Source organism: Aythya ferina, assembly GCF_964211825.1.
Source record: "Aythya ferina genome assembly, chromosome: 11".
Taxonomy (NCBI): Eukaryota; Metazoa; Chordata; class Aves; order Anseriformes; family Anatidae; genus Aythya; species Aythya ferina.
The window spans coordinates 7,674,856-7,691,151 of record NC_140307.1 but is presented as its reverse complement, the minus strand read 5'-3'; the positions used below and the strand labels follow the sequence as shown (position 1 = coordinate 7,691,151).

The following is a 16,296-nucleotide window of genomic DNA, read 5'->3' as shown; positions in this document are numbered from 1 at the left end:
GCCCCACATTTAGGCTGCAGCCTCACCCCTCCTCAGACAGCTCCCTTTCCCTTCTCTACATCAGCAAAACAAACCAGAGGCTGACAGTTTGCATTTTAACCTCGTTAGCTGTGGCTAGCCAGCCTGATGGACAAAGTTTCCTTTTATTATTGATTTAAAGCACTTATGTAATAGAAATCTTTGGAAATTCATTAAAAAGCAAATAAAGAAGAAAACAAAAAACCCTTACCATCTGAACAAACTACCTAGGAATCACCCCATTCTGCCCTCTTCCAGTGCCTGTTGCAGGTTCCTGCTATTTGTCTATCCGAGGTGATTACAGGAGCATGCAGTGGCTGGTGGAGCATCTAATGGGGCTGCGAATAAAACCACACCAAAATAAACAGCAGCTGAGGCTGCCTACAACAGTGCTGTCAGTCTGCAGCATATGCCCCGCATCTGACAGCATCCCCTAGGGGCAGGCAGGCAAAGGAAGGAGCGAGTCCATCAGGGCTCCCTGTACTTCATTCCTGCCACCCTCAGCTAAGGCACACGCAGATAACCTTTTCAAGCTCTGTAAAACCCTTCACAGATTACCCTTTAGAAAGCCAGAGAGGGAAGCAGACCCCTCCGTCCCCTCTGGGCAGATGGAAGAGAGAGGTCCTGGCCTTCCCCCAGGTCGCAGAGCTCCAGACAAAATTAACAGCACGATGTAATCAGAAGGTAAAAGCACAGGGCAGGAGTGGGGGGAGCTATTTCCTGTTAAATTGTGGCTGCCGTTATTCCCAGAGAAAAGCAGCAGGTATTCAGGAGCTCCTCATTAGCCAGCATGATTTCCATTAGGCTGTCTATTAACATTTTGTGGCCGTAATAAACACCTACATAATTAACACAAAAAACGAGCTCTCTCTAGGCTACGAGAAGTGGCCAGAACAAGCTGGGAATAGCACAGAGGGGCTGGTTCATGTCTGGAAATTTCTGCCTGGAAAGGAATTTTCTTCCATCCTCTCAGGACAAATTCCCTTCCAAAGAGCCAATCTTTAGTGTTCCACTCTTCCTGGCTCAGTCTAGGGGAACACATACCTCTAGTTTACAATTGGAAAAAATTCATACAGCAGGGTAGAATTTGTCCTGCAAGTCCCACAGGGGAAATTTGGAGCTGCCCAGGATATTCCCTATCCCTCTGCCATAGCTATGAGGAGCATTTTCCTACTAAAAACTGACGGGGCAAGAAATACCATGGGAACATGTGTGATCCCAGCTAGCAGACAAGCCCCAGGAGCTCAAACAATGTCCCTATGGAAAGAAGATGGGCTTAACATAACATGGGCATGTCTAAAACCACGAAGTACTCCAGTACTTCAGATCTATTGGGAACTGATAAATGATAGGGAACAGTGAGACAGAGAGAGAAATCGTGACCTTCCCAAAGCCTCAGTCACTTCTTTTCCATGCCTCCTCCATCCTGCTAAGGACACTGACAGCATTTCTGTGCATTGCATTCAGTGGGAGCTTCCAGGTAGCAGTGACTCCTCCGCAGCCCTCGCCCTCCTCCCCACTGATTGCCAAGGGTGGCACCGGTAAGCCCGTGCAGGGGAGATGGAGGACATGTCATTTTGTCAGGGCTGTCTGTCCCCTGCCTCTCGCTTCAGGCTTCTGCTGCTAAGAATGTATGTGCCCTTTATCATAGCTTTGAAATAGAGAGAGACACTTTGGAATTCAATTAGTCAAACTGTTGCCGCAGCAACAAAAACATATAAACTTAAATGATTTATACTCACAGACACCACTTCAAATAAGAATAAATTTAATACAGCAGCTGGGAATGAAATGCATTGTACAATAAGAAAATTGTATTTTTTCTTTCCCCGATGATAGGCCTCAAGGTCTTAATGCAATATAGATGAAAAAAGATATTTGGGCAGAAGGAAGCAGAATACATTGTGCTGTATGTACAATGCCTGCTTGGAGAGTACAACATATAATGAGCATGTACATCTAATCACAGAGCTCCAATTCTGTTTGCAGACAGCCACAGATCAAAGATTGCAGCTAGCAAATTGACTGCTTGGTTTCACTTTCTTTCTTTGACTCTCTTCCATCTCATGAAACCTTTCCTGTCAGCCCCCACCCAGGAGAAAAAAACAAATCTACCCTTATTCCAGCAGCTGCTCCATCTGCTATAGACCCAGGTCCCAGCCTGGTGAAGTGAGATTTATGGTGTTTTATTTTTTAATTTTTGTTGTTGTTGTGTCGCTGTTGCCTTTTTTTTTTTTTTTTTTTTTTTTTGTTCTTGTTGTTTTGTTTTGTTTTCTTCTCCCCTAGCAGAAATGCTTTAGTTCAAACACCGTTCTAGGATTTGAAGTAGAAATTAGTTCCAAGAAATATGCAGGAAAATTTTCCTCAAAGTTACCTCGTCTTCTAGGAGACATTTAGGATGCCATTGCCTGTACCCAACAAAGCCTGATGAACATAGACACATGTTACTTTCAATGGGAGCAGAGATTGCTCAGCCCTTTGGAGGGCCAGCACAATGTTATGAGCAAATCATGCGAGAACGTTCCTGCGTCTTTCATCTAACCTGCTCAAATAGACAGCATTTCTAGTGGAAATAAGGTTTTCATCTTTGATTTTGATCTCTTTCCAGATTATGCTTATAACATCTCTCCCTGCACTTCATGAGAATTTAAAAAAGATGAATTCTAAGTATTCTGGGACCATTTGTGCAAAGTCAACCTCCCTGTCTTGGGTTGTCTTCTGTAAATACAGGTCTGAACATAGGAAACAGAAAAGGCAGAAAATTAGCTTTGAGAGACACTGAATACATTTTTTCTGAGAAGAAACAAAACCATAGGCTGTAGTTCTAACAGAAGTTATGGGCTCCTCAAAGGAAAAGAAAATAGGGTGAGGTTTTATGATTTGTTTTAGGTAAGAGGTCAAGAGTGCTGCTTATTATCAGAGCTAGCAGGTGGGGTATGGAGTTCAGGATTCTTTGGGCACAAATCAAGATCAACACCTGCAACTCTTCGGCAGCTTTGAAAAGGAAAGCACGCAGATGCAGAACAACAACTAAACAAAGCTAAACAAAGCTAATAATGAAATCATATTTATGTAGGCAGGAAGGAAGCTCAATTGCCAGGAGAGTACTAAAGTCTACAAGTGTAAATACATACCAAATAAGTCAGCTTGACGAGATGCCAAGTTTGTTCAGCAGAGTATGGCACTTTACTGCTGAAGTACTCCTGCAGGAGGGAAACCAGGAAAATGTCAAAAAGGTCAATGGGTGAAATGTGTAGCTCCATCAGGAAGCCATGAAAACAAGCTTGTGTCAGTAGGGTTTAGCACTATCTTGCTCACTTGCAAAGTGCCTGTTGGCTCTGCCACATTAAAGCATAAGTACTTTGCTTCAGAGCTCTATGTATTGCTGATCTAGAGCTCGCTGCTCTCTTCACATGGTGAAGTAGAAACACAATTTATAAACAATGGAGCTGATGTACTGAGTTTAACAGCTTGAAGGCTCCAGATTTCAAGCACTAGTCCAGAGAAACAAATGGTGTCATCTGGCAATACGGAGACTGTTAGGGATGTAGATGTACGAGGATGATCAGAAGACTGAGGAACCTCTCCTGTGAAGAGAGGTTGAGGTAATTGGGGGTGTTCAACCTGGAGAAGAGAAGGCTCTGGGGAGACCTTGTAGCAGCCTTCCAGTACCTAGAGGAGACCCACAGGAAAGCAGGAAATAGAGTGTAGTGATAGGACAAGAGGTAATAGCTTTAAAATAAAAGAATAAATTTAGATTAGATATAAGGAAGAAAAAATTTTTGTTATGAGGGTGGTGAGGCACAGGCTGTCCAGGGAAGCTGTGGATGCCCCATCTCTGAAGGTGTTCAAAGCCAGGCTGGATGGGGCTTTGGGCAACCTGATCTAGTGGGAGCTGTCCCTGCCCATGGCAGGGGGTTGGAACTGGATGGGTTTTAAGGTCTCTTCCAACCCAAACCATTCTGTGATTCTGTGATGTGGTGGAGCAAGCCTGTGAGGATTTGTATGACCCATATTTGCCTACGAAGAATAAAGGAAATGAGTATCTTTACAATACCTCTGAGCCTCGCTCTCAGACCATTCACAGGCTCTGAGCCAAGGGGGTGGGAGGGGTGGGAGGAAAAGAACGTACAAAATTAGAATAAATAGTACAAAGTACTTCTGGAGATGTTTAGAGCCATCAAAATATTTAGACCCTGGATCACCCTTCCACAGAAGCAACAAAAGGCAAGATCTTGAACAGCTGAAAGTTGGAGCTAGGCCAAAAAATATTCAACTTGTGACAGCAGAAGTCTTGACTCAGCTGGGAAGTCCCCTTCATCTCCCTGTTCCTATGAAGACAACATCTGTTCTACTCTTTCCCTGTTCCATCCCTCTTTAGTGCAGTGGCATGGAGAAGAGCAAGCTGGCCTGTCCAACCCCACTTTGTTTCTTCTGGATTAGGGGATGGAGCAGTTCAGCAGCCGGCTTCCCAAGCCACAAACTACATTCATCATCATCTTTACACGCCTATACACAGCTGGCTCTCCTGATGATAATGTGTTCTACAGTTTCCCTTCCTGGCATGGCTTATGTTAATACTCCATTAACATTGCTAATCAGAGACAGACTTCTGGCAGCATCTCCAGGGGATGAGCAAATGTTGTCCTATGCCTTTTACTTTAGGAGATCAGACTTTCAGATGAAATCCATTCCCAACATCTCTGATTTCAGCAATTAAATGAAGCTGCCACATCTGGGAGCTGTTCAATGCTGGATGCGTGTGGTTCGTAGTGCTCCAGAATAAGCCCTTTAAAACCCGTTTTATGCCAATCCTCAGAAATATGACATTTGGAACTTTAATTCACTTGGGAAATCAAAGGCTACTAGAAAGATGAGATGAAATCAAATCGAAGATAAAAGGTACAGAAGGTCCTGAAGGTCTAAAACTGCAGGTGCCTTCATCCCAAGATATGAAAACCTTCATATGGCAAATGTTACTCACAAGAAATGAAAACCAAGACACATGATACAAGTCATCCACCCATTAGAGCCTCAAGCAGGTGCACAGGATTCCCTCTAATTGCAGTGTGGCTACTGTATGCCTGATTCTCCTGAAGTCCTGCCTTCTGGGGAAGCCTGTGGGAGGAGGCAACCAGCCAATTTTTGTGCTGACCTCACTGCCTTAAACACATCTTTGCCCTCCCCTTCTTCTGCATGTTTCCAGTTCAGCTTACTCCATCCAGAAGCCTATGTGTTAGTTAGATTTATTCCTTCTTATTTTTTGGGAGTAAACCAAACCTTCTTTAGCATTGCAAAAGGAGTTGATTTTTATTTGAATAAAGTAGAATGAGGCACCATGATTTGTTCAGGTATCAAGAAATTGCCTGGAATTTCTAGCTGCATAGCTAAAAGGAAGGCAATTGCCTTCATTAATACAATTTTCAAGTCATCTCTGATTTCAGGTGGACTGTGATTCTCCATAGGATTCAGAGTATAAAATTAATGTTTGTTAAACAGAGAAAGCAAAAGCAAAAGCCTACACAGTGGAAATAACTTTATTTCCAAGGAAAATATCATAAATGAGGCAGAATGAAACACAAACACTGCAAAGGAGATGTACACCTCCTCAATGCCCGTATACCTCCCCATCTCCCTCAGCAGTATGCAATAGCTGAGCAGGAGAATGGTGCAGTTAAATTAGTGCAGTGAGTCTGATCAGCAAATTTGTGCTCTCATTCAAACAGATGCATAAGCCCATCTCCCAGCCAAAATTAGGACGTTTCCTTTCTACTTTTCCCTTTCCTCTCCCCTTGAAGTCTCCCCTCCACCTCATGACTTCTCATCTTAAATGGAAGGCACTTCCATCACAGGAAGCCTGATGGTGATTCTCAATGATACAGACACAAAGAAGAACAGCTTGGTTTTAACAAGCAGCTGCAGACCAGCTACATATCACAGCAAAGCCAACACTTGCCTTTCCCAAAAAAGCCAACTTAATTTACAGAAAAGGAGAAGATCTCACAAACAAACAATCTTCATTAGTATCTAAATGATTAAGTGGTATATGACTCATATCCATTTGGAAAGGCTTCTCCAGAGCTCTAACGGCTTCGCCAGAACCCATTTAGATGTACAGATCAGATGCAGTAACTGCAGGTTTTCTTTCAAATGCTCCAGGAGTGCGGTTTCTGTGCTCACTTGTTTTAAAGGTCTGACTTCCAATTTCAGCTTGAGACGTTCACCAAAGATGAAGAAAACCATGGGCATATATGCAAGGTCCACGGCACACTGATATAACCTTCAGTCAGTGGTTGGAAGCAACTTCTAATGCATCAACTCCTTGCTATAGTAACGTCCTTTGGAGCCATTAATTAACTTGCTGCTCTCTGAGAAAATGCTCCTTCCCTCCATCATTCACGTCTACTTAGAAGAACTGCATACCCGCAAAAAGCGTGTGTGAAAGTGCAAGATTTCTGTGGGACGTAGCTGAGCAGACCGTGGGCAGGTGCTATGAAAACATCCTCCAGTGCAGTTCCAGCACACCCCACAGCACCAGCCCAATGTTACCAGAGCAGCACGCTCTGTGCTACTAGGCTTGGTCAGCTCCCTGTCCCCAAAAGCACTGCTACCATGGCATCAAAAATCTCAGGTCTTGGGGCTCTTTTTTCTTTTTTTTTTTTTTTTCTTTTCTTTTCCAGCCTGATATTCTGCCTTAGTGGAAAACGCCAATTAAGGGAAGATAAATAAATGCGCAGTGAAAAATTGCGCCTGTTTTTCCTCTACATAAATTGTCCTCACTCTATCTTATTTATACATTATTCAAATGTTTTCACCAGACCATTTATGAATTTTTACTTCTTAGAGCTTGTTTGCAAATATTTTATAACATGTCCTCCATGTTCAGTGCTCGAGCATGAGTGAACAGCTAGTTCACAGATGCTGCAAGTCTTTTCCCTGGCTGGATGAGGGTTAACTGCCTTGAGCGAGGATTGAGACCCAAAAACCAGAGATGATGTGTGCCTCCTATACCGTTCTGCAATATTAACTATTCTGCAATTCACTTCTGTTTTGTTTCAGCAGTTTCCCTCACTGAATCATCAGAGAGCAAAATTGCTTCAAAATAATAACCAGCTACGTGGAAGGCTATTTGGAGAGGGGGAAAAAGCAGAGTTTTAATCTAGATTTACATACCACTCAACTCACACATTTCTCTTGCAGAATAAAATGTGCCTACGCCTCTTCAGAGCCAGCACCCTGGAAGCCCACCCTCTCAGCCTGCCCTCTGCTTTCTGCCTTTACAGACGAAGCACCCTCCCTTACGCAGCACAGATACCACTTCTGCAAAGGCTTTCAGCTCAAAAAAGAATTTTTTTTTTTTTTTTTTCCAGGTTAGGAACAGTAATGAATGTATTTTAGGTAAACTCAGGCCCCATGCATCCAACTAATAACGTGGGCCTGCTGCAGGTTAGTACTTCTGAAACCCATAATAGACTGGTCCTGTCAAAGCATATCACATCCCTGGCTTTGCCTAACATCACTGCACACTCTGCAGCAGCTCTATCCAGTGGGTAGAAAGCACATTTGTAAGATTCCACCGCACTTGTCTCTCTCTTTCACACATACAAACAAATCTTAAAGTACAGATTAATATTTAAACAATCAGGACTACAAATATCTCCCAACCTGCCTGGACAAGAAAGTTCTTGTATGCAAAAAGAGAGAGGGGAAAATGCACAGGGGAAAAAGGAAAGTTTTTTTCAAATGGGAATTTACTTTTCCTTTGATATAACCAGGATTAACTGCGTTTCATCCCTTTCTAAAGAACACATTGGGTCCTCAGCTGGTTTTTTTTTTTTTTTTTTTTTTTGCACTGTCAGTCCCTGGAGAACAAAGATTAAGAAGATAAATGAGTTTGGGAATCTCATCTTTGCTTTTAATTAATTTGAAACAAAAATGTGCTAATGACAGCGCCACAGCAAGATTGCCCAAACCTTCCCTATGTACATAAGGAACCGGTGAGCACCAAAAAGCCTGGGATCTTACCATCATCTTTAGCTCTCACAGCCCAAACCTTGGGGTGGAATAAGCTCTGAAAGCTTCATCGGTTGTCACCTCCATACATCTTATGGAGACATCCTGAATGCCTCTCCTGTGCTCCTCCAAGCACAGGAGGGATCCAGCCCTACAAACCCTTTTCCAATGGTTCCCAGAGTCTCTGGAAGAAAAAATGAGAGTCAGAAATGCATCTTGCTGGGATCAGACCATGAGAAGCCAAACTGCTCAATCCCTGCTTGGAGCCATACTTCCAGCTCTTCCACTTTGTTTTATGTGAATTATAAAACTACAAATGCAATGAGTTCCTCCTACTAGGAAAAAAAAAATAAAAATCCTTACCAGTAGCTTCATTCATCAGTGGCAGCACTGGTGGTGTCTGGGGAGGTTTCTGGTTTGTTGTGTTTTAAAGGCAGGGAGTGGGGTCAGATTGAAGCAATAAGACCAGTTGGGCTGCTTCTGGTGCTGATGAGGTGAGCTATGGCAGGAACAAGAGCATTGGCCAAGGATACTGAAAATCTGTGTCTGGAACTGGAGGTTAAATCTGTGAATAGCTAATTTTGGCAGAGAGTTTGCAAGTGTTAGAGAAGCCATTCTGCAGAGACTACAACCCTGGCTGTCAGAAGTAATAAAAGCTCAGCTCAAACAGCAATATGGTTGAGGGAAAGGACAAGCAGGAAAGTGGACTGGAGCTGATCTTACAAGAAGATTCACTTATAGTCAATCCTGGTAAATGGAAAAGAGAGTCAGAAGCCACATTTGTACTGGAAATCAAGCCAAAGGAGAAGAGGATAATGCAGGGCAGAGGATTTGTACCCATCAATCTATGTTGAGGGTCTTCAGAAGAGACTATAAGCACATTGGGGAGGGCAAAGAATGAATTTAAGCACCACAGCTCTCACCACCCTAATTCACTGGGTGCCTTTCATCCATCACAACTTTGGTCTGTTCCTCCTGTAATGAGACTTCAGCCTTACAGGAACAAGGCTCAAGGCAGCTGGCCCAGGACTGTGTCCTTGTTTCCCTGCAGAGCTTCTACTTCCAGCCTCCTCCAGGTCTCGTTTGTGCAGGTTCTCAGTGCAAGTTTAATTCCAGAACACACTTTGCCATCCCACAAAGGAAGGCACTTGCTGCCAAAACAACAAGGTTCAGCACAGTAACATGGTGTAATGACCACAGATGGGAAAGAACTAATTCCCCCAGTGAGCTTTGCTACCCAGCAAGTCAGGAACCTACCTCTGGTTACACAGCTAAGGGGCCAGATGCTTGTAGATGTATATGAGTGCAGACAGCAACCACAAACATTTTAAAAGACCATGCCCAGAGGAAGCTTTTGTTCAGCTAAGACCGAAGGCATTAACACCAACATGGCTATGATCTGATTCCATTTGTGCAGGTAACCAGCCTGCAGTCTGAGGTTAACTTTAGAGTGCCTTTACGGATGTGGAAAGAGATTGCTTCATTTAAATTAAACAAAGATTCCTATAGCTGCTGCTGTGCAGTCACTTCCCCTCTGTAATTGAGCACCAGCATATTTACATGGGGGCTTCTGTGGCTGGGTGTAAGTCGTTTGCAAGATATTTTTACTGCTTGCAAGGGAATCTATGAAAAAGGATGAGGCAGAATGTCTTGGAATGCAAAGTACGGAGCTGGATTTTAACCACTGCACAATAGCAAACAGGTTATGCTTGGCTTTTTACTATTCAGCTGGTAGCAATAAAATAGTGCTTGGCTTACTCCGTTACCAAGCCAAGTTCTTTATCTTGAGAGAACAATAGTGAAAAAAAGGCCTGTAAAGGAAGGAGGCAGCCTTCTGAAAAGTCCCTTTAAGACTGCCTCCGAGCTGAATGTAGGAGAATTAACTCCTACGCCTCCAGCCCCGCAGTGGCAGCTCTCAAGGCACCTAGGGTTGGGAAAGCTGCAGTTCAGGCTTGTCTCTGGCTAGTGAGATAAGCATGAACATGTCATTTATGGGGCAATGAAGACAACCTGATCTGCTTCTCAAGGCAGTGCTCACCAATAAAGTGCAGAGAAAAAGAGTCCTTCCAGGCAGTAACGGTGTGCAGTTTTGCTCACGCTTTCCACTAACATCTGCAGAAGTACCTGACTGCATTGTTGGCAGCACTGGTATCTGGGAGGATGATGTTCACCCAGAGGCTCCTAATCTTACCATCCACTTAAGGCGGAGAAGAGACAGGCCTCCACAGCAATGAATAGAAAAGGCTTCTTAAGTAAGACTGATGGGCGGACAGATCTTCTGGTGCTCTGCTTCGCCAGCTCCCAGATCTGTATCAGCACCACATACATTATATGGTCTTCTTGCTCTTTGGCTGGGGGTACAGTCATGGTTCAGTGTTTTAATTAGTCTACTCCAGGCTATCTTGGCCATAAAGGCTCACAGAGAGAAAGATAAACACTATGCAGAGATCATGTTAATTTATAAAATATTCAATTAAGGAAAACAAACAGCATAAACTAAGATCATCAGAGCTAAAAGATGGGGAAACCATCCTGCTGGGAGTCAGCTGGCTCTGGTCTTGAGCAGGCTAACGCATTAGTCCTCTGCTCTTCTGGCAGCAGCATGGATCCTGGAGACCTGGGATGTGGAGCTACAGAATAGGTCCCGCTGCAACAGGTTTTAGCAGCACAGTCCAGGGCCCCTTCACTCTCGGGGGTGAAATCACTTGCCTTCATCTCAAGTTTTCTTCAAAGCAAGGAGAGGCACAGCCCATCCCAAGTTAGTCAATGTACAGCAGACTTCCATTTCTTTACATCCAGGCCTGCCATTTACAGTTCAGGTATCTGTAAATTGCTGAAGTCTAAAGCTGAATTTCAGAAGCTTCTCTTGCACCCAACACCATGCCAGGACTCTCGAGCCCTGCTGAGAAAAGGCTATTTTCTCCTAAGATGTGTGAAATGGGAGTGAGGATGCTGGGAACAAAAGCAGCAGCATGTTCTGCCCCCGAGGTTGGGCACACAGCTGCAGGAACAGCAACTACACTCAGGGCTGGATGTCATAAAGGAAATGAGGAGTGAAGAAAATCACAGCAGTTAGGGATGGAAAGGTCCATTTGCTCTCTCTCCTAGCCCACCAGTGACAGATCGCTCCCCTGTGCTTTGTCCTGTGTTTAATGACCCAAGCAGCCAGGGCTTCTGTTTACTCTCTCAGGGAATGACTCTACAGCTTCAGGAAACTCCATGGGAGGAAATCTTGTGTTTGTCCCAGTTAGCTAAATGGGGTGGAAAGTGGGGATGAGGATAAATATTGGCTTTAGCTTGCTCTACCCCTCTGGAGTACTTGGGGCAGGCTTGTACCAGACCTCCCACCAGCAGTGCTTCAGCAAAGTCCTTCTCACCAGCACAAATCCCAACTGAGAGCTCAGTATCTGGGCTTTTGGGACAGTCCTCATTCCCTGTCAGGCTGTGAAAATAGAGTCCCTCCGTGTGAGCCCCAGGCAGCCACAGAGCAGCAAGTGGAGAGCCGCCTGGGCTGCTGGCCCTTGGCATTTCTTGTGCACCTTTTTCCAGCCCCCTTCCTGCAGGGCCAGTGCTGCTTTCAGAAACGGGAAGAAAGCGGTGACCCTGCGAGTATTACAAAGCACTAAGCCTCCCTCTGGGGAACGGAGAGATGGGACCGCTCTGGCCTCAGTAAGTTACATGTGTTACTATCTGAGATTCTCATTATCTCCAATGGAAGCTGTGATTTGCTTCTCAGTTCTCATTTCTCTTCGCACACAGTTGCCTCTCCTTTTAAAGACAGCTTTTCCTAGGAGTTCTGGCCCCAGAGGTTCCTTTTTCTTCTTGTGGAATTACAGATGTCACAAACACCTCCAACATGGTGCATGATTCCTCATTCAAAGACAGACTAGCTGAGGGGGAAAACAAGTCTTTAGATCTATATCATCCCCTGGGGATATGAGCATAGGACACATTCGCATGCCAGTGATAAGCCAAACTAGACACTGGATGTCACCAGCACTCCACTGGAAATGCAGAGGAGGGAGCAGGTATCTGGCAGTAAAAACATCCTCTCTTAAAGCACAGTTAGCTAAAAGAAGTGTTGGCAGAGCATGAATTAACAAGGATCATTGAGCCAGAATCCAGCAAAGGAGACCTTAGTGAAGAGGTGAAGGAAAGGGTGAAAAAATTGCTGTCCTGTCTTGGACGACAAAGCAAGACCAAGGATGGTGTAAGAATTCCCCAGATATCCAAGAATCCATGAGCATTAACAACTGTCAAAGAAAATTGATGGTGGCTTGTAGGAGCCCACTCCTTCCCCTTCACATCCAATGTATCAACATGTCCTGAGGGCTTTCTGGAAGGGCCCTGCTTATCAATACAAATGAGAAATACCTGCCACTATAATCTGATATCTCCCAATGAAGAAAGTCTACTGTTACACTTTAATTTCTGTGGTCATGGAAGCCTTTCACTTCCCATAACCTCACCAAACACTCTTCTATCTCAACATCCCAGGCCAGTATGAGAGAACAAGATCTCAGATCTTGTTGCTCAGATTCCAGCACAGGAGAAGAGAAGACTTTGGGCAAAGCCAAGGCTCACTTTCAGAAGGGCAAAGTGCCTGTGGAGGAGCGGAGCTGCTGCAGAGCATCTGTTTGATCCACAGTAGCACATTCACACCATGTCTGGTGCTTTCTGGAAGGGCCCAACCTTACAGACACATGTTGCACAGTTGATCTAGCTGCTTCCTGCAGAAACATTAGGATTACAGTATGTGCAGCAGCTTGGATAGACACAATCCACATTGGCCTGCCAGACATCTGGAGCTCCTGCACAGACACAGCAGTGTGGATCTCCTCAAAGCCCTGCTGGGCTGCAGGCAGAACCCTCCAATTGATGGAGAGCTTCACGTCCTACATCCCTTACATGCAGGGATTCACACCTGTATGTGTGCACTGACAGCATGTCCCTCTGGATGAAAAGAAAGAGCTCAGTGTGATGGAAAGAAAGAGCTCAACTGCTCAACGCAGACTCAGCCAACAACCAGAATGGAGTCCCTTGTGACTGGACCGTGTTTTGGCAGCAAAAGGTGAGATTTTTTTTGTACACATCTCCCTCCCTGCTCTGCAGTAAAGATTTGGATAGGGGCAGTGAAATACAATGTGAAGCCTGGGACAGATGTGGCTTTATTCCAGACTGGGAGGTGAAGGTTCCCACCATGCTTTTCCTAACGTGAAGGGCTTCCTACCTGGCTGTGTAATTACGTTTCTGTGTCCAGCTGCTTTGTTTGGTCAACTGCTTTAAGTATTCCTCTGTTTAATACCTGGCTCTGCTGGAGTGCCGAGGAAGGCAGGCACTTGAACCAACTGCCACCGTGCTCCACAAATGAGAGCATGGGAGTGCTTCACTGACCTTCAAAATACAGAGGCTTCAAATTAAATTATAACGTTGCTGATAATCAGCAGACCAGGGATTAAACTGATTGGGGCCCTGCCAGACAAGATTTAGCTTTCATTAAGTTCTGCCCACAAATCAGGCCTGCCCATACCCTTACTCTCAAAGTTATAATGTGCACAAGCACACAGAGGGAGAGCAAAAACCAAAGTACTTTAGTATTTAAAACTCTAATCCTTTCAAGGTCTGGAAATACCTGGGGTCTAGCTACCACACCGTCTATCCAACATCTGCCATCAGAAGTAAAAAGCTGAAAGCAAGTCATTTACATAAGGGCTTAAGAGGGATGCAGAGAAACTACAAGAGCAAGGATGTAATCAGTAGCACAGAGAATGTCTGAAAGGAGCTCGTCGATCCCTCTGAAATACAGCAAGAGGCTTATTTAATTTTTTTTTTCTTGTGTGTATATTTCCTAAACAGCTGACCTAAATGAGTTCTTACCACGATCAGATAGCCTAGGACAACAGAGTAGTCCTTCTAATAGGATTATGGGCTGTGCTAAAGGAGACTTTATGCTTTTATGCTCCGCATTGTAATATGTATATGTGTACACACAGATACTATGCCTACTACCTGCAAAATCAACATTTTTCCCATTCACCCCTTTCATTCCCCAGACCTTCTCACACCATCTCCTGCTTCTTCCACAACTGCTGGAAAGCAGTCATCAATCTGAGACTGAGAAAAGAGGGAAGAAGTCAAAGAGCTGAAATCAGAACTAGACAGATGGAAGCATGGGGAATTAGCATCCAAAAAGGCTGTTTGTTGTAGGGCTCCAGGGGGACAGGTATTACCTGATACCAGTCAGTGTTTCCAGTGCTGCTCAGGAAGGCAGAATAAAATTCCTGCGACTAAGCAACACAAAGGCTGACGGAGCAGCAGACAGCAATTCAGCAGGAGGTCCCACAGAGCTTTGCAGACCTCCTGGTACTCTGGGCCTGTGCAAACCAAACACTTTAACAGAGGCACACACAAAGGTATGCACCAAAGAACAAACAAATCAGGACAGATCTACCTACCAGCTGTGGGAGGACGGCTGCAGGGAAAAGCGAGAGGGAGTCTCTGCAATGAGAAAGAACAAAGAAAGCAAAGCACTCCAAAAAGAGTTATTTTCTGATAAAGAAGTAACTGATCTCCCAGAGAAGGGTACAGTCAGTGGTGTCTATCATATAGGCAGTCAGTCTTTAGTCAAAGGCAAAGGGATGGAGAAGTTGTCTTGCAACTTCAGACTGCACTAGTGAGACTGATGCTAGTATGCTGATAACAGCTTTCACAAATATATTTTTCAAAGGATCCTAAGTAGTACTCGGAGATAATGCTGGAGAGAATTACAAAAACCACCATAGGAAGCAGAGAAAATGCCTTGCTGTGAGGGACCAAGAGGAGTACAAGTCACTTTATCAAAAAAAGTGAGTCGTGGGGGACGGCAATTTAACGACTTCCAGTAGCAAAGATCTCAAACATTAGACAGGTTTCTGCTTACACAGGAAGGAACAGCGAGAACCAGCAGCAACTAGAAGATAAAACTAGACAAACCTAAATGGTAAATCAAGCATTATGTCTGCAGCAAGTATTGTGAGCTGGGTCAGCTCACAGTACTGCTCCTTGCTTTGTGTTTGCAGGCAGGACACGTGCCAGTCTTCCAAGAACACGTACTCATCAGCCATATCATCTCCCAAGGACCCTCTGCCCAGCTCCCAGACAACACCACCTCAGCCAAGGATGAGCGGCTGAGCTCCTCCACCAGCTATCTACCTACCTATACCTTGTTCTACACAGAGGTTGATTTCATTTACTTATTTAAAATAAATAAATAAATAAAAAATGAATTGATAAAAAGCACCGGACCAAGCACTGCATCTCTCTTGGCTTCATAGACTTCACTTACCTGGAAGCGTAATGAGATCTCACAGCACAGATGAGGTTATTCTCCCAACCAACAGGAAAAGGAAAGGAGTTTGAAAGATTTAGAGATGACTTTTTTACTTGCCCTGGAAAGAAGTTGCTGGAGCCCTGGGTCAGTATCTCTCCTGTGCCTATGATTGAGTAGGTGACATAATATAGATGACTGTGGTTGCAAATTAATTTATGTTACATCCCTTATAAATCTGAACTACCTGGCCAAAACATAATGCTTTAAGAGTGACTGAAAACTGCTGAAATATTTATAAGAATGAGAGATTACTTTGGACTAGCTGAAACAGGGGATTGACTCCATCGCTCCCTTCTCCCTCCTCCCTTGTCCAAAGAATATTAAAGCTACCTCAAAAGAAGGAAGCAAATTTTCTTTTTCATTTCCACACTGACAAAATGTTATTTTGAAATCAGAACTAATTTTACTTTAAAACAGGCAATCCCTTCTCTTTCTCCCTTGGCACCATGAAGAGAAAAAAAAAATGAAAAAAATAATAATGGAATCTACAGAAAAATGATGGCACTGAAAAATCTGAGATTTTCTTCAAAGAACACAGTGCCCAAGAAGGAAGTTGGGGAAAAAAAATCAAAAGGCACATAAGCTCCAAAAGTCAAAATGTTCACCCACTGTCCCCAAATAAGTGTTAAGAAATAAACATTCACTTTGAAAGTAAAGTCATTTGGAATTTCATTTTTATTAAAAATAAAATAAGAATTCAAATAAGGCAAAACCTGATCTTTCTGTAAAAACACGACCTATACACTGTGCCTCAACACTTTTAATATTTTTATTCTCATGCTACAGAACCAACTCATCTGGAAAATAAATAAGAGAGCAGAACCTAAGCGCTAAGTACCTCAGTGACCTCCACGCAGTGGTTTTCCTGGGACATCATTGCCCTGACCTAGAGGTAG

General features: G+C 44.0%; 1 long non-coding RNA gene across 2 annotated transcripts in view; it reads right to left on the bottom strand.

The window, feature by feature from the left end:
- Positions 1-16,296, bottom strand: part of LOC311442777 — a 40,678-nt gene that overhangs the window by 10,516 nt on the left and 13,866 nt on the right. The window contains exon 4 of one of the 2 annotated variants that reach the window (XR_014696854.1): positions 3,153-3,221. The exons of the other annotated variant lie outside the window; for it this stretch is intronic. This is a non-coding gene — a long non-coding RNA (uncharacterized lncRNA). The remainder of the gene's footprint in view (positions 1-3,152; positions 3,222-16,296) is intronic. 2 annotated transcript variants of the gene reach the window in all.